We start from the raw sequence: 20,622 nt of genomic DNA, 5'->3' as shown, positions 1-20,622 counted from the left end.
TTCTCTAGTTGTGGTGAGCATGGGCTACTCTTCGCTGCAGTGCTGAGGCTTCTCAGTGCAGTGGCTTCTCTTGTTGCAGAGCAAGGGCTCTAGGCACAGGCTTCAGTAGTTGCAGCACATGGGCTCAGTAGCTGTGGCACTTGGTCCCTAGAGTGTGGCAAGTGGGCTCAGTAGCTGTGGCACGCAGGCTCTAGGACTCATGGGATTCAGTAGTTGTGGCTTGTGGGCTCTAGCGCACAGGCTCAGTAATTGTGGCACATGGGCTTAGTTGCTCTGTGGCATGTGGAATCTTCCTGGACCAGGGATCAAAACTGTGTCACCTGCATTGGCAGGTGGATTCCACTGTGCCACCAGAGAAGTCCCCCAATGTATCAATCTTAATCCAGTAGCAAGATCTGTTCAGTTATGAGGGAGTCAGATTAGAAAAAAAAAAAAAAAGAAGAAGAAGAAGAAGAAAGGAAGAAAAAGAAAAAGAGTTTTCACTGGATTTACCATCGGAGTGTCTGGGGTTCATCTAAGCCTCTCCCAAGAAGAGAGGTGATAAATAGTCGCTTCTATTTTAACCTCCTTTTCTCATGGGTGTCAGGATCTTGTTATCATGCCAATTCTTCACATGTCTTTTCACATGATTAAAACCAATCAAGCATCTCATTTTGTTTTATGAAAAATGTAAAGATGCCCCTTATAGAAATTCTTCTTACATGTTCCTCCTGCTTCTGCTATCTCAGCTGAGCTCTGTTTCTGGGTTGCAGATAAGGCTCAAGAAGAAGGATGAGCAAGGCTAGTGATTTGGGAGGAACAGCAGTAGATCCTTGAGTTTAAACTTGGAAATCTTGTAGGACTAGTGAACACAATAGAAGCTGCAGAGCCGGGCAGCTCTCACACCATTAAGGCTCCCAACTCAAGAAAGAACAGGGTGCTAGGAATTTATGTGGTGAGCCATGCAGAAATACTCCATTATTACACTGACAGGTGTTAAATTATTAAGCTCTGACTTTTCCCTATTGTCCCATCAAAACATCTCTTTTACCCTTGAAAACATGGATGAGAACAGATACTGGGCCAAGTAGTGTGGGAAAACATTCAGATGGTTTTCTGAAGCCTTGAGAATGTAACAGAAAATATGGCTAAAAGTAATCAAAGTACGTGGGCGGAGCAACTGGGTGTAGGACGTCCTGCTTGTTCCGCGGTGGAGCGAGGGGGGGCGGACTTAGGAAAGCCAGGTCAGCGCAAGTTAGAAAGCTGCTTGCACAAGCACTGATTGTACTTCTGCTGTTCTTGCAAAAGATCACTGCCCCCAGTCATGTGAGGCCCTTTGTACAAAGAGAAAATCAGTTACTTCAAAGAAAACATTGATTGTGGGACATAATTGGGAGTGTGGGAACCTTATGCTATCTTACTTCCTGAATGCCGAGAGCTCTATAAAAGCAATGTGGGATGAATCAGCAGGGCTCTTGATCCTAGAGGTCTTGAGTCCCCCATCCCATCTTTCTCTTAAGTCTGTCTTTGTGTTTCTTTATGCTTTGTGCCACCCGTCATTCTCCCCAAGTTGCCAAGCTGGTCTCAGCAAAGTAACCCATTATTTCTTTTTCTCTCAGCTCATAAATAGGTTGGGAAAGAGTTGTAAATGAAAATGCCAAGAGACACAGGGACTGCACCATGTGCTGCATGTACACTCACTGTAGCAGCATTTGCTGTTTCACTGGAGGAGGAGACCAGCCTTGACTTTATTTCTAAAGATGACTGAAGCTTTTCAGCTCACTAGAAAGAGTGAGGCTGACCAGGAACAGGAAACACTGACCTACACCTTGGCTGAGGGAGCCCAGGACAGAACTCCTGACCCTCCCTGGCTCATGGGAAGTCATAGTGTGAACCAACAACAAGAAAAATGGAGATACATCTTTGCAAACAGAGAAAAGGTTTTTCCAATGAAAGAGAATTACTGCAAAAATAGGAAAAAAAAAGTCAAATCAACTTTTATCTAGTAAATTCTTACATTAAAGAAGCAGTTCCAGTCATTAAAATAAAAGCCTAGGTACCTTTGAAGAGATAAAACTTTCTTTTACAGCAAAGACTTTTCATTATATGCACAATACAGTATTGTTACCTATATGTTGTACAGTAGCTCTCTCGAATTCATCCATCTTATATAAGCAGCACTTTACATTCACTGAACAGCAGCTCCTTAACAATTTTCTAAGAGGTTAGATCTCATGTTAAATATTCTTACCACATTGAAAAATAAAGACCATGTGATTCAGAGCAGAGAATTAAATAGTAAAATCAAAACAAATGTTTAGAGAAAATAAATAACAACCTAGAATTGTTTACTCAGAAAAATATTTATCTGTAAGGTAAAATTAAAATATTTAAAAGTTTAAGAAAAAAATAAATATTTATTATGCAAAATGATTAGATTAAAATGATTTGCAATTCCTTAATCAAGTTATTATTTATCAAAGCAAAGCAAAGTTACTAATTTAAAATAGATTACTATTCATTCTTAACATTCATTATTTCAAGTCACAGAGAAAATTAATTGATACCAATCTGGATCACTGCTTATGTGCTAGGAAATGAGGAAGTTATTACAAATATTCTATTATTTAATTCCCATAATAGACCTATAAAAGTCTTAGTTTTTTATTTGTTATGAGAAAATGAATCAATTTAATTTAATAAGGACCAGTACATAGTACTATCACTATGATAATAAAATTCTATCTGATTTCATAGTCCAAACTCTTAAATGTCCAGTGTTCACCCATTATAACATGTCACCTGTAAGATCACCCTAGTCACCAAGTAGCGCAACTTGGTTTTAGCCATTATCATGACCTGCTTCTGCTTCATTAATGGCCACATGGATTGAACACATCAATCTATATTTCCTGGCATCTAAGATTTTCCCATTTGCTCCCAGCTCTTTCTGCAGATAAGTATCTCCTGGGTTTGCCCTCCTACTCCACATCTTAGGGAACCTGGCTCCTACCTTTTCTTGGGGAGTGTCCTGCTGAAAGGGTACCTGTGCTGGAGAAACACAGTCCCAGTTCTAATCCGTCCTCCTACACTATTAGCCATGAGACATTGGGTATACTTCATAAGTTTATGAATTCTTTTAATGACCTGATAGGAATTTGTTCTTTATATGATATTTTTGAAGATATACTGAGATAAAGATACTCTCTATATATACTTATATATATAATTATATGTATACATACACGTGTGTGTGTGTAAGATTATGTATGTATATACCAATCCCAGGCCATGTACTTTCTTTGTCATTCCACTGGGACAAGGTATTACCCTTCTATAATTTGATGTGTACTCTGTTCAGTAATCTGCCCTAATTTATAACATATACTTACCTAAGAAAATCTTGTTCTTTTGTTATCCTGGATAAGTCTATTCCTCATCCTGAATTTGAAATTGGTCACAAAGAAAAAGAACAGAAAAGAAAAGTGCATGGTATGGGATATACTATGGTATACTCAAGTGTTTTACCATAAGGGAAAGCCCTGAAAATCAAAAGACTGTCCCTAATAAGAACAGTTGTCCCTAGACATAGCTCCCTCTGCTAGACAGATTTTAGAAATTCATACTTTTGCACTTTTCTGACCCATTTCCAGTAAAGTGCCTTAAAAAAAAAGAAAAAGTTCGATATACAACAGCCTCAGTATAAAGAAATCTATAAGACAAGATTGGAACTGAAGTTGTCTTGCCAGCCAAATCTGAGAATTTGAAAAATCAGACTTGAGTGGATCAATTATTGTTCATCTGAAGGGAACAAATCTGTACACAGGACCTTGACACAGCTTATATTTTTCAGGAATCATATGAGCAAATCTTTATTAAATTGTGCAGGACACTTAAATAATTGCTTTATGTTGCGTGACATTTAGTTTTACATAATGATCTTAAGAGTTAGGCACAGTTTTAAACTCTAATTTGTATTTAAGGAAAAAGAAACTCAGAATTTATTTATCATTACATACCTTGTAAAAGACAAGACAAGATTAGAACGCAAACACTCTGAACATAAAACCTTTACTCTGGGTACATATATTGCTTGTGTTTTCCTTCTGGTGACCCTCTGATGAACCTAGTGTATCCTGGGCAACAAAAGACATTCACTCAAATATTTAGTTGATGGTTGTGTGTGTGGGGGGAGGTGATTGTAGACTGCCTGGATATTATAGATGGTGGCAGACAGGATTTGCCATGTCTCTTTATGTCGATGATCAAAAAAGAAACATATGGAGGGTTACAAGGGCAAGGGTGTTATACCAATACTGCTCTGTCTCCAGGAGGGCCTGGATACCTTTCTTTGAGAATTACAAAGCAGAGTCAGTGGGTAAATAAGCATATCTTCTAACTCAAAGCAGTTACACTGTACATCCCAAGGATGAGCACAAGTTCTAAAATATAGATGGGAGACTGGAAGAAAGAGATGGTGTGAATGGTGCAAATGAGCTCAGGTATAGAACATGAAACTCAAGACAAGGGTCAGTATAAACAGTGGGTGAGGGAATGGAAGTTTCAGGAAGTTGGTGGGCACAGTGTCATGGGAGCTGGACAGTTCCAAGGATTGAAATACGGATAGGCATTCTGAGAAAAGCTACACTTAGAGAATTTATAGATGAGTGACCCATGATTTGTGACATTGAAAAATGAGACAGTGCCTGCTTCATAGTCTAGAAAAACACCAACACAATGGGGAGGAACAGCCATGGAAAGAGTCAAGACTTTGAGATCAGAGGTGAAAGAGTCCTCAAAGGCTTTATACTTAAATTTATCCTTTAACCCTATAACCCAGTAGTCAAATTGAGGTCTGTATATGGAGTAAGCATTTTGATAACTCATGCCATGTCTAACAGCTAACCTTATATTACAAGAACGAGTTCTACAGTATACCGCCAGGATCCAGGCAGTCTTCTTGGATACATCTATTTCCCAGTAGTGTTTCCCTGAGGAGATATATTGGGAGCCCAAGATACCATAATTATAATACTTAACAGGCCATATTGGCACAGATAGCACTTGTCTCTGATCTTCTGAAAGGACAAGATTCAAATTTAGGTTGAATGGATTCAGTGTGATGTCCACTGCAGAGAAAAAAAGTTATCAAAGCATGTAACAAAATATAGGGTAAATTTACCCATTATGAGGGAATGTGGGAAGTGATTATGAAGAACTTTTGTTGATGGATTGGGGAAGGGGGTTCAAACACTGGACTTATGTATTATACCGGAGTATTGGAAGGTGAGGCAAACACCCAGGGCTCTGATCATGAGATCTAATTGAAATCACAAACTTCTGAAAGGGGGTCAGAACACAGTGATTTCAAGACCCAGTAAGTCTTCTTACCCCAGTAGCACTGGACGTGTATTAGCTCTGAAATGATAAAAGATTCAATGAAGTTAATTGAAGCAAATGATTAAGTACTCATGCCTATTTCTTCCCTAGAGTATGGGCAGAGGAGGGGACTACTGTGAAGCTATAAAGTGGTGAATTAGAGGATGAACCAGATACCTAGCCATTCTCCCTTAAATATAACCATATCCTCTTCAGCAATATCCCTTCTCTAAACACCCTCCTCCTTTCTACCCTCACCTGGAAACTATTTCAGTGCCCAAATTTAGTCCCTGGCACCACAAGAATCCTACATCCACACTCCTGCCCTGGCTGCCTCACCTCTAAACATGTGAAGATTCATCTCAGATCTGGAGCAAGGAATACACTCTTCAGTTTCTTGGAAACAGTTTTTGGCTTCTTCAGTGTCCAGATCTCACTCCTACAGATGACAAAAATGTTAACCTTAAATCTCTTATGTTGTATCCTTTCAACACCACTGCCTTCCTCTCCTCCCATGCACTGATGCACTTAAACCTTCTTCCCTGAGAAGCCCAATGAGGGAAGAAATGAGGGCTCTGACACTGGAGACAGAAGAAATGTGCTCATGCCTACCTGCCCACTTAGGAAGGCCTTCACCTAAGAAAACAAAAAGAAAACCAACAAATAACTGTCTCCTCCTAGAAATGGAATAAACAACACTTCCCTTGATACCTCATGGAATGAATATGAAATTAGGTGAAATATAGGAAAATTTTTTGTTACCTCTAACAAAAGGTACTAATATATGGAAAAGTCATCACATCACAATGGGTCTGCCAGTTGTACATTACCAGGAAGATCAGTAGGGAGGCTACAGATCCTGACTGGGATGTGGGTCTATTTTTAGAAAACCTGTAAGCCTGTACTCTACTCCAAAGCTTTAATTCCAGTGGTGTGGCCCACAAATAACATTTGAGATTTCAGGTGTTCTGGGAAAAAGTTAAGAACTTATGGCATCCAGCTCAATATCAAGAAAACAAACAACACAATCAAAAAATGGGCAGAAGACCTAAATAGGCATTTCTTCAAAGAAGACATATGGATGGCCAAGAGGCACATGAAAAGCTGCTCAGCATCACTAAATATTAGAGAAATGCAAATCAAAACTACAATGAAGTATCACCTCACACCAGTAAGAATGGGCATCATCAGAAACTCTACAAACAGTAAACGCTGGAGAGGGTGTGAAGAAAAGGGAATGCTCTTGCACTGTTGGTAGGAATGTAAATTGATACAGCCACTATGGAGAACAAACAGTATGGAGGTTCCTTGAAAAACAAAAAGACAGAGTTACCATATGACCCAGCAATCCCACTGTCCCAGAGAAAACCATAATCCAAAAAGAAACATGTACCATAATGTTCATTGCAGCACTATTTACAATAGTCAGGACATGGAAGCAACCTAAATGTCCATCAGCAGATGAATGGATAAAAAAGATATGGTACATATATACAATGGAATATTACTCAGCTGTAAAAAGCAATGAAACTGGGACATTTGTAGAGACATGGATGGACCTAGAGACTGTCATACAGAGTGAAGTGAGTCAGAAAGAGAAAAACAAATATCATATATTAACACACATATGCGGAATATAGAAAAATGGTACAAATCAACCAGTTTGCAAGGCAGAAATAGAGACACAGATGTAGAGAACAAACATGGACACCAAGTGGGGAAAGCGGGGATGGGGGTGAATGAATTGGGGGATTGGGATTTCCATATATACATTACTAATAAGAAAAAAAGTACCAAATTGTACACTCTAAATATATGCAGTTTATTGTCTGTTAACTGTATTTCAATAAAAGTTCTTAAAAAAAGAAAAGAAAAGAAACTTCTGGTGAAGGAGAAGCTATAACTACCAAACTAAAAACAGTTGGTGCTGCTAATGGGTCAGCAGACTTTAGACACAAGGACTACACTTTCCCATGTAAGCTTCTGAAGTGAGTGACTAGGAAAAGATTAATTATTGGCACAAGGATCAAAACCATGAACCCCAAGGCTCAGATCTGCTTTTAGCAATCTAAAGAGAACCTTGTAGAATGACCTAGTCCCTCGCTATTCCCATATAAGCAAATTATTTTAAAAATATTTTTTAAAAAAATCTGCCCCTGTAGACTATCTTAGGGCTTGACAAGGCCCTCTATATTCTAAGATAAGCACCTGTGAAATACAGAAACCAAAGAGGAATAGAGGGTGAATTAAATGAGTTAAGTCAAAAGAGTCTGATAGTGAAATCCTTTAGCCCTATTATCCTTACAGTCCCTAACCCTGTGAATCCCAACCACCAAATTCACTAACACAGAATCTGGCCCATTCTCAAAAGATATGCAACACTAAAATCCTTACCTATGACCAGCAATTTAAAATAATAAATATTAATTGAAATGTCCTTGTTTGGGGAGATTTTTCATTCTGATTGGGCAGATAACTCCCATGACTGAAAATCTTTCTTCATACCACCTGAGCACCACTCCTGGTCACCCATACACACCATTTCATGACTCCACTCATGTCCTAGGAGGAAAAGAGAAAACATGAGTCAAGGAGAATAAATAGTACAGCAGGATTAATGAAAGAAAGAATAGAAAAACAAAAAAGTAAACTATTTGAAAAAAATCAACAAAATAGACAACCTTTAGCTAGACATTTCAAGAAAAAAAGAGAAAGAAGGCAAATTACTGAAATGAGTGAAAGAAAATACTACTGACTTAACAGAAATTAAAAGATATTAAAGGCTATGAAAAATTGTATGCCAACAAATTAAATAACCTAGATTAAATGGACAAATTCCTACAAACACAAAAACTACCCAAAATAATTCACAAAGAAATAGAAAAACTGAATTGACTTAAAAACATGTAGAGATTGGACTGGAAACCTAAAACTTCCTCCAGGGCTTCCCTGGTGGTGCAGTGGTTAAGAATCCACCTATGTAAGGTCAGACACTATAAAACTCCTACAGTAAAACATAGGCAGAACACTCTATGACATCCATCAAAGCAAGATCCTTTTTGACCCACCTCCTAGAATAATCGAAATAAAATCAAGAATGAACAAATGGGACCTAATGAAACAAACACTTTTGCACAGCGAAAGAAACTATAAACAAGACAAGAAGACAACCCTCAGAATGGGAGAAAATACTTGCCAATGAAGCAACTGACAAAGGATTAATCTCCAAAATATATAAGCAGCTCATGCAGCTTAATACCAAAAAAGCAAATAACCCAATTCACAAATGGGCAGAACACCTAAATAGACATTTCTCCAAAGAAGACATGCAAATGGCTAACAAACACATGAAAAGATGCTCAACATCATGAATCATTAGAGAAATGCAAGTCAAAGCCACAATGAGATATCACCTCACACCAGTCAGAATGGCCCTCATCAAAACATCTAGAAACAATAAATGTTGGAGAGGGTGTGGAGAAAAGGGAACTCTCCTGCACCGTTGGTGGGAATGTAAGTTGGTACAGCCACTATGGAAAACAATTTGGAGGTTCCTTAAAAAACTAAAAATGGAAATACCATATGACCCAGCAATCCCACTGCTGGGCATATACCCTGAGAAAACCATAATCCAGAAAGAAACATGTACCATAATGTTCATTGCAGCACTGTTTACAATAGCCAAGACATGGAAGCAACCTAAATGCCCATCAACAGATGAATGGATAAAGAAGTGGCACATATATACAGTGGAATATTACTCAGCCATAAAAAGGAATGAAATGGAGCTATATGTAATGAGGTGGATGGACCTAGAGACTGTCATACAGAGCAAAGTAAGCCAGAAGAGAAAAACAAATACCATATGCTAACTCACATATATGGAATCTAAAAAAATGGTACTGATGAACCCAGTGACAGGTTAAGAATAAAGATGCAGATGCAGAGAATGGACTGGAAGACACAGGGTTGCGGGGGGCAGTGAAGAGGAAGCTGGGACGAAGGCAGAGAGTAGCATAGACAGAGATACACTACCAACTGTAAAATAGATCACTAGTGAGAAGTTGCTGTATAACAAAGGGAGATCAACTCGACGATGAGTGATGCCTGAGAGGGCCAGGACAGGGAGGGTGGGAGGGAGTCATGGGAGGGAGGGGATATGTGGATATATGTATAAATACAGCTGATTCACTTTGGTATACCTCAAAAACTGGTACAAGTGTGTAAAGCAATTATATTCCAATAAAGAGCTTAAAACAAATAAATAAATAAATAATCCACCTAGTGGGAAATTGCGGCATAACACAGGGAGATCAGCTTAATGATTGGTGATGACCTAGAGGGATGGGTTAGGGAGGGTGGAAGGGAGACACAAGAGGGAGGGAATATGAGGATATATGTATAAATAAAGCTGATTCACTTTGTTGCACAGCAGAAACTGGCACAACAGTGTAAAGCAATAATACTCCACATAAAAAAATTTTTATTAAATAAGTAAATAAATAAATAACCAAAAATTGTAACAATTAAAAAAGAAAACAATCCACCTGCCAATGCAGGGGACATGGGTTCAATCCCTGGTCTGGGAAGACTGCACATGCCACAGAGCAACTAAGCCCATGTGCCACAACTACTGAGCCTGTACTCTAGAGCCCAAGAGTCACAACTACTGAGCCCATGTGCCACAACTACTGAAGCCCAAGTGCCTAGAGCCCATGCTCTACAGTAAGAGAAGCCACAGCAGTGAGAAGCCCGTGCACTCCAATGAAGAGTAGCCCCTGCTCGCCACAACTAGAGAAAGCCCTTGCACAGCAACAAAGACATAACACAGCCAAAAAATAAATTAGTTAATCAATTAATTTAAAAATTTAAAAAAAACTTCCTCCAAAGAAAAGTCCAGGCCTAGACAACTTTCACTGGTGAATTATGCTAAAGGTTTAAAGAAGAAATAATACAAATACTTAAAAAAATTCTTCCAAAAAATAGAAGAGGAGGAAACACTCCCCAACTCATTCCATGAGGCCAATACTATTCTGATACTAAAATTAGACAAAGATATCACAAGAAAAGTAAATTGCATGTCAATATCCCTTATGACTATGACACAAAACTTTTCCAACAAAAACTAGAAAATTTAACCCAGCAAAATATAAAAGATTATACACCATGGTCAAGTCAGATTTATCCCAGAAATGCCAGGTTGGTTTAACATTAGAAAAGCAATCAATAAGAGTGAAAATAAGCTTGACAAATATCCCAGAGGAGCCTCTAAGCATCAACAACAGGATGAGACCCCAGAGATGAGAAGGTAACTTACACTTTGGTTTAAGAATGTCAGATTGAAGACAGCCTCTTCAATAAGTGGTGCTGGGAAATTTGGACAGCTACATGTAAAAGAATGAAATTAGAACACTTCTTAACACCATACACAAATATAAACTCAAAATGGACTAAAGAGCTAAATGTAAAGCCAGACACTATAAAACTCTTAGAGGAAAACATAGGCAGAACATTCTATGACATAAATCAAAGCAGGATCCTTTTTGACCCACCTCCTAGAATAATCGAAATAAAATCAAAAATAAACAAACGGGACTAATGAAGCTTGAAAGCTTTTGCACAGCAAAAGAAATCATAAACAAGAGGACAGTCCTCAGAATGGGAGAAAATATTTGCCAATGAAGCAACTGACAAAGGATTAATCTCCAAAATATATAAGCAGCTCATGCAGCTTAATACCAAAAAAGCAAATAACCCAATTCACAAATGGGCAGAACACCTAAATAGACATTTCTCCAAAGAAGACATGCAAATGGCTAACAAACACATGAAAAGATGCTCGACATCACGAATCATTAGAGAAATGCAAGTCAAAGCCACAATGAGGTATCACCTCACACCGGTCAAAATCGCCATCATCAAAACATCTAGAAACAATAAATGTTGGAGAGGGTGCGGAGAAAAGGGAACCTTCCTGCACTGTTAGTGGGAATGTAAATTGATTTAGCCACTATGGAAAACAGTTTGGAGGTTCCTTATAAAACTAAAAATGAAACTACCATATGACCCAGAAATGCCTCTACTGGGCATATACCCAGAAAAAACCATAATCCTAAAAGAAACATGTACCACAATGTTCATTGCAGCACTGTTTACAATAGCCAGGACATGGAAGCAACCTAAATGCCCATCAACTGATGAATGGATAAAGAAGATGTGGTATATATATACAATGGAATATTACTCAGCCATAAAAAGAATGAAATTGAGATATTTATAGTGAGGTGGATGGACCTAGAGACTGTCATACAGAGAGAAGTAAGCCAGAAAGAGAAAAATAAATACCATATGCTAACTCATATATATGGAACCTTAAAAATTGGTACTGATGAACCCAGTGACAGGGCAAGAATAAAGATGCATATGTAGAGAATGGACTTGAGGACATGGGGGGTGAGGAGGCAAAGGGGAAGTTGGGACGAAGTGAGAGAGTAGCATTGACATATATACACTACCAAATGTAAAATAGATAGCTAGTGGAAAGCTGCTGCATATAACACAGGGAGATCAACTCGATGATGGGTGATGACTTAGAGGGCTGGGATAGGGAGGGTGGGAGAGAGTTGCGGGATGGAGGGGATATAGGGATATATGTATAAATACAGCTGACTCACTTCGTTGTACAGCAAAAACTGGCACAACAGTGTAAAGCAATTCTATTCCAATAAAGAGCTTAAAAAAAAATCTCAGATTGGGTGACCCTCCTTACCTGTAGCAGCTCCACGGTTGACCATTCACTGCGATGCTCCAGATCTGAGATGAGTTCCTTCAGCCACTGGTTCTGCTGGACCAGCTCAGCCTCAGCCACAGCCAAGTTATCCAGGGTCTTCTTTTCCTCTTCCTCCAATTTCTGCAGTTCTCTTTGCTCCTCACTGTCCAGGATGTTCTAAGCCGATTAAATTCTGTTTGTATCCTTTGTTTCTCAGTCTGAATCTGATACTTCAAGGTTGGACAAGAGGGAGAGGGAATGAATCTGTCAGCCTGGGAGCCTGCTTTGTAAGGATTAGGAGCCAGAAAAATAAATTTTTTTTCAGGGGCTTCTAAACAGGAGGGGAGTAAAAGCAGGCAAGCAATTTTTGGGAAAGCTCTTTTTTTTTTCTATTATTTTCCCTTCAGTACAAACCAAAAAGGTCTTAGACAGTCTTATCTGCCAACCCTGGGACAAAATGTAAAACCTGAGTGAGGTTTGGGCTGTAGACAGCTGTCCTAGACACTCATACCTCCCTGCATTACCACACTCCCAAGTTGGAACCCTGAGAAAAATCTCAGTCCTTTGCCCACTGTCTTCCACTGGAGGTGTCAGAGCTTCACTGGAGGTGTGGAAGACAGAATTCTCCAGTCTTCCTCACCATAGGGTCTGTCTTTGGGCTCAGTTCCAAAAATCTGTTTATGCTTGTAACATACCCACTCTTCAGCCCCCACTTCCAACAAGGACAAGACAAAGGAGAAAACTAATAAAATGGCCTCTGGACTCATTCCGTGCCAGGCAAGAAGAGGAAGGGGCTTCCTTGTGATTAGAACAGAAGGTCGTGCCAAGATTCCTATCCTCCTTCCACCTTCCAAGAATTTCTCTCTTCTCTGATGTCAGCTTCCAACTTCTCAGCCTCCTGCTGCTCCTTCCTCAGCCTCCTCAGAGCTGCCTGGAGCATCTACTACAAGCAAGGAACCACACCAGCATCAAGCTATGGGGTTTCTCAGCACCTAGACAAAGAAAAAATGGGGAAGAAATCATGCTGATCTCAGAAAAGACCAGTTTAGGGAAACTGATTTGAATCTGATCATTAGAATGGATGACATGGGAGAAAATCCAAGAAGATAAGTGTATCCTTTATTCCTTGGTGATGGAAGTCACTACCCCCTTGCAAGGAGTATCCCAATTCTCTTTTTTCTTAAAGTAAGTATTGACTCTGCTACAGCAAGGAAAGTCCTTTCTTTCTTATTGATACTCCTTCCATATCCAATCCACAATCTTCAACAGCACCCATTCTGCTGAGAGGAACAATTAGAGCTAACCTGGTGAAGGAATTGCAGGTCCATACAACAGAAGGGACAAAAGAAGAAAACCTCTCACTCTTGGCCAAGACTCTCTACTCTAGGCTCCTCCTTTATGTAACTGAAGGAAAACACAGAAATGTCCTTCAGGCATTGGAAGCTTAGCATATGGTAAGAGACATACATGAAAGGAGATTACAGGGCTCAGAACTACAGCGCCAAGCTGAGTAAATGCAAAGGTGAGATTTTCCATCAAGTACTAATTTCCATCCTGGGCCCTACCTGACTTTCCTTGACTGCCTCCTCCATGAGGAATATGTGGTGACCACAGTGCTCCTGAGACTGTTCACAAAGCTGACAAATGACCTTTCTGTCCTCTTTACAGAAGAGCAGGAGTTTCTCTTCATGGTGCACACAGAGATCTTTCTTCTGCCTCTCCTCTGGGCTCAACTTGACCTCTCTGAGTCTCTCCACTATATTGGCCAGATACTGATTAAGCCATAGGTTTCCAAGTGAGTACCTGTTACCACAAACAGGACAGCTGCTGTCTCCTCCAGGGCTGGCGTCTGCCTTCTTGTTGTCAGTGATGCAAGTTTGGCAGAAGCTATGGCCACAGTCTAGACTTAAGGGTTCTGTCAAAAGCTCCCAGCAGATGGGACAGGATGCCTCTTCCCCTATGTTCACCAGGATGTTTGAAGCCATAGCAGCTGTTCCCTGGCTTCCTCCTGTCCGAACTCCTGAGGCTCTTCTTGCTTAAAGATTCCTGGATGGATGGGCAGATTGAAAAGAGATGTGTCAGAATTGCATGGATAAACATTCTAATTGTGCAGACATTAAAGACTGGTTAAGATTGAAATACTGAAGAACAAAAAAGATGGAAGAAAACCAGAAATGGTATTCAATGGCTTGGGTAAGCCACTAATGCCTCAGGGCTTTTGTAACTAATTTGCTTTTCTTTCACCCTAGAATGATCTTCCCCTTGATGTTTGCATGACTTCCTCTTATGCTTCAGCTGACTTCCTCCTTACATGTCCTCTCCTCTGAAGGACTAACTCATCCTCAGCACAACCACCAATACATCACTTGGTGTGCACTTACCATCTTTCTCTCATTATCACTACATAATATATGACATCTTTCTTGAAATAGTCTACTCCTAAAACATAATCCACGAAGATTAGTCACTTTGTTTTTGTTCACTGCTGTATCCCTAGTGCCTAGCACAGATAGGAACATAATGTTTGATGAATATATAAAGTATCTCCTCACTTCTCCAGAGATGATTAGACCTTTTTTTTTTAAATTAGCATTTCCTCTTTTCTTTCCATTAATTAGCTGTTCTCTAATAGGTTAGCTTTGAGACTACAGATATGGTTTCCAGTGACGATCTACCTATCTGTCTACCGATCTATCGATCTATGTATCTCTCCCAATATCTTTCCACGCAGAGCTCTTCCATAGCCTTATACTCACTCCCCAGACACCCACAGAAAGGGCAAATGTCATAATAGGGAATTAATTTTGTGACTAACAATCGTCTAGCCAGTTACAATTTATAAATCACTTTAACCTATTAATTACGCATACAAAAATCCTTGTGAAATGAGTACTCCCTTTACTGAGATGTATAAATAGAATCAAGTGACTTACAAAGATTATTCAATTCAATAAGCTGAATTGGGGTGAATATAATGTTCTCAGGGTCCTCTTTCAGAGGTCTGCTGAGTATGATAAATGCTATCACCCACAGGTACATGTTTTTGAGAAATCAAATAATTTGCCAAATTTAGAAGAATTTGCCAAATTAGGAGAAAAGCAAAGATATTGCTGTCAAATAAGTAAGGGTTGAATGAAAGCTGAATGATGAGAAGAGAATATGAAGTAAGAGAGAAAAAACATCTTAGAGAGAAGGAATCACATATATGAATGTCCTGTTAATGGAAGGCATGGCATCCTCTACCTGTTTTAAAATGTCAGCATGGCTGGTATACAGAGAGCTGCTATGTCTTTGACATTACAAGAACCAGGAAGGAACCAGAAATTTGATACTTCCTAAATAATATAAAGTCTCTTGTCAAAGAGCAGGGATGGGAGTTTGTAGAATAAGTTGATGGAAACAATGACAAGAAGCATTAGAGAGTGAGAGATAAGGTAAGACAAGAATGACAGGCTTGGGAGTTAGATCGTACATGTGGGAGTGAAGGATTATCATCAGGCTTAAGTCCTTTCTTCATGTAAAAAGGAAAATATTGGCATCACCTTCTCCTAGTATTTTATTTTATTTTCATTATTTTTGGTAAGCAAAGACCTCAGCTTCCTCAAGCAAATTGTGACTCTTATAATGAAATATTCACCTGTAGGGTCCTGAAAGCTATGTTTCTGGTTCTTACAAGATAATCAGGCTGTTGGCACAAGACTTACCTAAACCATGTTAGTTTCATACATAACCACCTGATCTTGTTCTTTTGCAAATGAACTGATGAGAGGGATAAACCTCCTATACCACTGCTGACCTAAAAAAAATGCACAACGTGAGAGTTGAGAGTTGAGTTTATTTGAGGCAAAATTAGGACTGCAACCCGGGAGACAGCATCCCAGATAGCTCTGAGAAACTGTTCCAAAGAGGCAGGGGAGGAGATTAGTATATATGTATTCTTGGTAAAGGAGGCGTACATGCAATCAAATAATTTTTTTGTAGGGGATTTCTGCTAGTCACGAGGAGCAGGTGTCACCATGTAGGGATTTAGTGCTTTTCTAGTATGAGGAGATGCAAGGGTTGGGCTTATAAAATGAGCTCCTAAAAACATCTAACTATCTGAAGACCTGTTCCATCCATTTTCCAAAGCACAGAGTGCCTCATTCCTGGTCTCCACCCTGAATTCCCTTCAGGGGATGTTGAAGGTCAGCAGGTGCAGCAGCACATGTGATTTAATCATTGTAGTAGACGTAGATGGAAAGTGCCCATGGCAAGTGCCAATTTATAGTTGACACCACTGTATGGATCCTCATTGAGAGCCCACCAGAGGCAGCCATGCTGACACGCTGGGTCTCCTCCCCTCAATGCCTCTGCTAAGCTAAGTGAACCTGATTGGTTTATGTCCTGCTAAGTCACATGAGTGGGAAGGGCAACCAAACCTGAAACCATTGCTGGTGGTCAGTCAGAAGGCATAACACAGAGTGGTAGCCTGGTAATGTGGACCCTCAGAACCTGGACTCATTATGGACAAGGACCTGCGAAGCAAAAAATTACATAAATAAAAATAAAGGAATATCTCAGTAGATATTACTGTCTTGATACTTGCTGTAATGGGTTTTTTTTTGTCCTCCACACAGATAGGTTCACCTGCTTGAATATGAGCTTATTTGGAAATAAGGTCTTTGTAGATGTAATCAAGTTAAGATGAGATTATACTGGTATAGGGTGGTCTCTAAATCCAATGACCAGTATCCTTTAAGAAGGGGAGAGGGAACAAAGACAACGGGAAAGAAGGCCATGTGACAACTGTGGCAGAGATTGGAGTAATGCAGCCACAAGGTAAGAAATGCTTAGGATTACTGGAAACCCCCAGAAACTAGGAGAGGAACATGGAGCAGATTCTCCTTAGGAGCCTACAGAGAAGAAACAACTCTATCACCACTTTGATTTTAGACTTCTGGCATCCTGAACTGTGAGAAAATAAATTCCTGTTGCTTTAACCACCCAATTTGTGATTTTTTTTTCAACAGTTCCCCTTGCTCTAAAAAGAAAGGGAGGGGGCATGAGGAAAGCTGTATGGAGATAAATTTAGGTCTAGAAATCTGCCCACATCACCAATCATCCATGAAGTGAACCTGGTGAGAAATAAAGCTGGTGGGTATAATCTAGCCAACAGTAAAGATACTAAAAATTGTCCAAAGGCCACATGCTGTTAGCTCCTGGCTGCAGGGTCAGATGAGGCTCTAATGACCAGCAAGACCAGGGGTTTACATAATATGATAATGTCCAGCCCTGATTACAACAGAAGCCATGAGCCTACATGGGCATAGTGTTCTGTTATTTTTCATTCTATTCAGAATCCAACCGAGGCTGAGAAACACTTACAGCCTACCGGGGAGGGAACAGTGGAACATGATTCTACCATGGGGCTATGGACCTCTGGTTCAGAGTGGGGCTGTAAGGAATTGATGTCAAGCATAATGGCTGCAGAAGGAAGGTGCAGAGGAGACAGAGCCCCCACACATGGGCAATGTGTTTGGGACCAATTCCCAAGAGGGATCAAGAGCCCAGCAGCAGTCAGGGAAGTGAAGAAGGCAACACAAGTAGCAGCTGCCTGATAGAACTCCCAGGTCAGGTGGCTGCTATGATGTCACTTGAGTCTTCTCCTAACATCTAGACTCATGATACTGTAAACTCTATGCCTCTCTGCAGGTTAGATACTAAAGTGAAAGTGTCTCCAGAAAGTGGAGTGCAGGGAAGGATGTCCTTTGAAGCTTCCAGGCAGCATCCTAGACACGTCTCTTGGTTTCCTGAATCAGGAACTGCCAATGGGGAAAGTAGGACCTTTTTTTCTCATCCAAGGACCTAGGGAACTTAAAAACATTGCAACTCCCCCTCCCCATTCATCTGTGCTCAGAGTTCTGCTTCAGCAACTCCTTAGAGTCCAGGACTAAATCTGCCTCATATTAATGACCCTCTCCCTAAGAGCTCTAGCCCTCTGGGAAATATGTTTTAAAGAAATCATTTTTTAGCATAGGATCACTTTCAATATTACCCCTAATCTCATTTGGTCATCTGATACTGAGTGCCGTTTCTAAATTCATTCAACCATTTCCATGACAACCATCCTGGTAGTAGCCACCTGTATCTCCTGCCTGGATTCTGGGAAAATGTTCTTCCATTGTTCCCCCTGCTACTATCATTGCCCCTCTTCACTCTGTTGTCATCCGTGTGCTTACATCACTGGCTAGAGTGATCCTCTTAAAGCAGACACCAATCTTGTCACTCCTCTCTCAAACGGATGTCATTGAGCGTGAGCCAGTCATTACCATAGTCTCACTAGGTCACATGATACATCCCCTTCTACTGCCTCATCCCCTGAGCCAACCTTCTACTCTTCTCCCTGCACACTCCACCTCAACCCACACTGGCCTCCTTTCCATCTCAGGAAAAAACCCATGTGAAAGCCTTTAAATCCCTCATATTCTTAAGATTGTGCTCAAATGGTCTTACCGGGTCATTACAGATCCCTCAGCCTAATTCAACATTTAAAAAATGTTACCCCATAACATTAGTCACCTTCTCGTATACATTATTTTTTGTTTGTTTACAATCTTTCCCCAACTAGGACGTAAGCTCCTATACGTACTTAACATTTATTGTATGTTGAATGGATAGCCATTGTACTTTTAAAAACCAGCAGTCTGCTTTAGTTCCTACGAATTACATTTTAAAAATAGATGAATAAATCCATTTTTATTCTATGTATTGGGCCTTATTTTTGACCCTGAGAAAACAATGACTATCTAGGCAGAAGTGGACACTAACTAGGAGTAAGGCGTAGACTCACAGGAAGGCAGTAACAGTGACTTCTGAAAAGTGGGTACACAGAACAGCATGGCCATGTGTCGGAATGTATGTAAGATATCAATTCTTATATATATGTACCACAGCTTTTTTATCCATCTGTCAATGGACATTAAGGTCCCACTGTATAGCACAGGGAACTATATTCAATATCTTGTGATAAACCTAGTGGAAAAAAATATGAAAAATAATGTATATACATGTATAACTGAATCACTTTGCTGCACAGCAGAAATTAACACCACATTGTCAATCAACTACACTTCAATAAAATAAATTTTAAAATAAAAAAATAAAAGAGTATAACAACAATTTAAAAAGATATCAATCAATGCAAAGATGCTCACACGAGCTTAAGATGGGAGGTCGTCAGTGTCAACGGATGGAGCAAACTTCTTGCCAAGACCACTGAAACTTGGGCTCCTCCTGAGCAATAATCAACTCCTTATTAATTAAACAACAACAACAACAAAAGTAATTCGGGGAGCAATCAATGCAAAGATGTGCCTAAGTGGAAGAATGAGGAAGGAAAACTCCAAGGCAGGTGAGGCAGGTGAAGAAAGAGTAAGCAGGTCTATTCAGAGAAGTGCAATCAGATTCCTGAGACTGGATCTCAGAGGGATACAGGATAGGTGGGAGCCACAGAGGCAGGCAGCAGTCATACCACCCAACCTACTATCCTCAGGCAGGACAGCAGCTTCAGGTATGTCAGGACAGCCACAGACAGCCCTTCAGTGGTTGCCAGGAGGGGACTGAAAGTATCAGCTTCAACACTGCCCCGGCCAGGCTCCCACGGCTCCATCTTGTCTTACACTCCACACAAGAAGCTGGGGCTTCATGCATTTGGAAAACAGGGACCTCTTTCACCAGCTTTTCTTCTGAGGAGGTGGAGGTGGGCAGAAGACTTCCTGTTCATCTCTTTATGATAGAGAAAGAGGGAGACATAGAGGATTCTATTTTCTCTCAGCAAGGTAGACAATCAAAGCTACAGAACAGGAAGGAGACCAGAATGGACTCAGCCTGGAGAAATAGGGCCTCTCCAGGAAACAAACAAGGCCCTCTGCCTCTTCCACACTCCTTTCTTTCAAGGCTGTCTCTTCTCTGGACTCAGGACTGCCATCTGTCTGCACTGGGTGCAGGAAGGCTGCAAGCTGGCTTATCTGCCCTTCAGAGCAAGTCTGGGCCACAAACTAAATTCACCTAATTTCACCTACTACGTTCCTTCTCCCACCCTTTGTGCCCCCATAAATCTCCCCACACACCTTCAGCCCAGTGAAGAAGTCCTGACTCATGATTTAAGTGGTAAAGAAAAGCAGGGGCAGTCAGGGTCAGAATTCAGTCACCAGACAGGAATCAGTCTGCTTTCTGCATGAAGCAGTTCCTCATGAGCTGGCTGAGAAATGAAAGTGAAATTCGTGGGGCTGGCAGGAAGAGAGAAGGGGAAGGTGCTCTGGGCCAAATTGGCAGCACTCCCTTAGGGCCACTGAAGAGTAATGCTTTAACCCAGTGATTCTCAGGAGGGGCGGGGCCTTTAGCAGGCTGAGACAAATTTGGTTGCTTTCCAAACAGAACAATGGAAGCTTGTTCTGGATGCTACTGCCATCTAGTGGGCAGAGGACAAAGATACTGCTAACCATTTGACAATGCAC

The 20,622-nt window shown here is 40.4% G+C and overlaps 1 pseudogene; it reads right to left on the bottom strand.

The window, feature by feature from the left end:
* Positions 1-4,542: 4,542 nt before the first annotated feature.
* On the bottom strand, positions 4,543-20,288 carry LOC130831275 (E3 ubiquitin-protein ligase TRIM34-like; annotated as a pseudogene).
* Positions 20,289-20,622: the final 334 nt, after the last annotated feature.

Source organism: Hippopotamus amphibius, chromosome 11, assembly GCF_030028045.1.
Source record: "Hippopotamus amphibius kiboko isolate mHipAmp2 chromosome 11, mHipAmp2.hap2, whole genome shotgun sequence".
NCBI lineage: Eukaryota > Metazoa > Chordata > Mammalia > Artiodactyla > Hippopotamidae > Hippopotamus > Hippopotamus amphibius.
The sequence above is the reverse complement of the archived record's forward strand: the minus strand, read 5'-3'. Positions and strand labels throughout refer to the sequence as shown.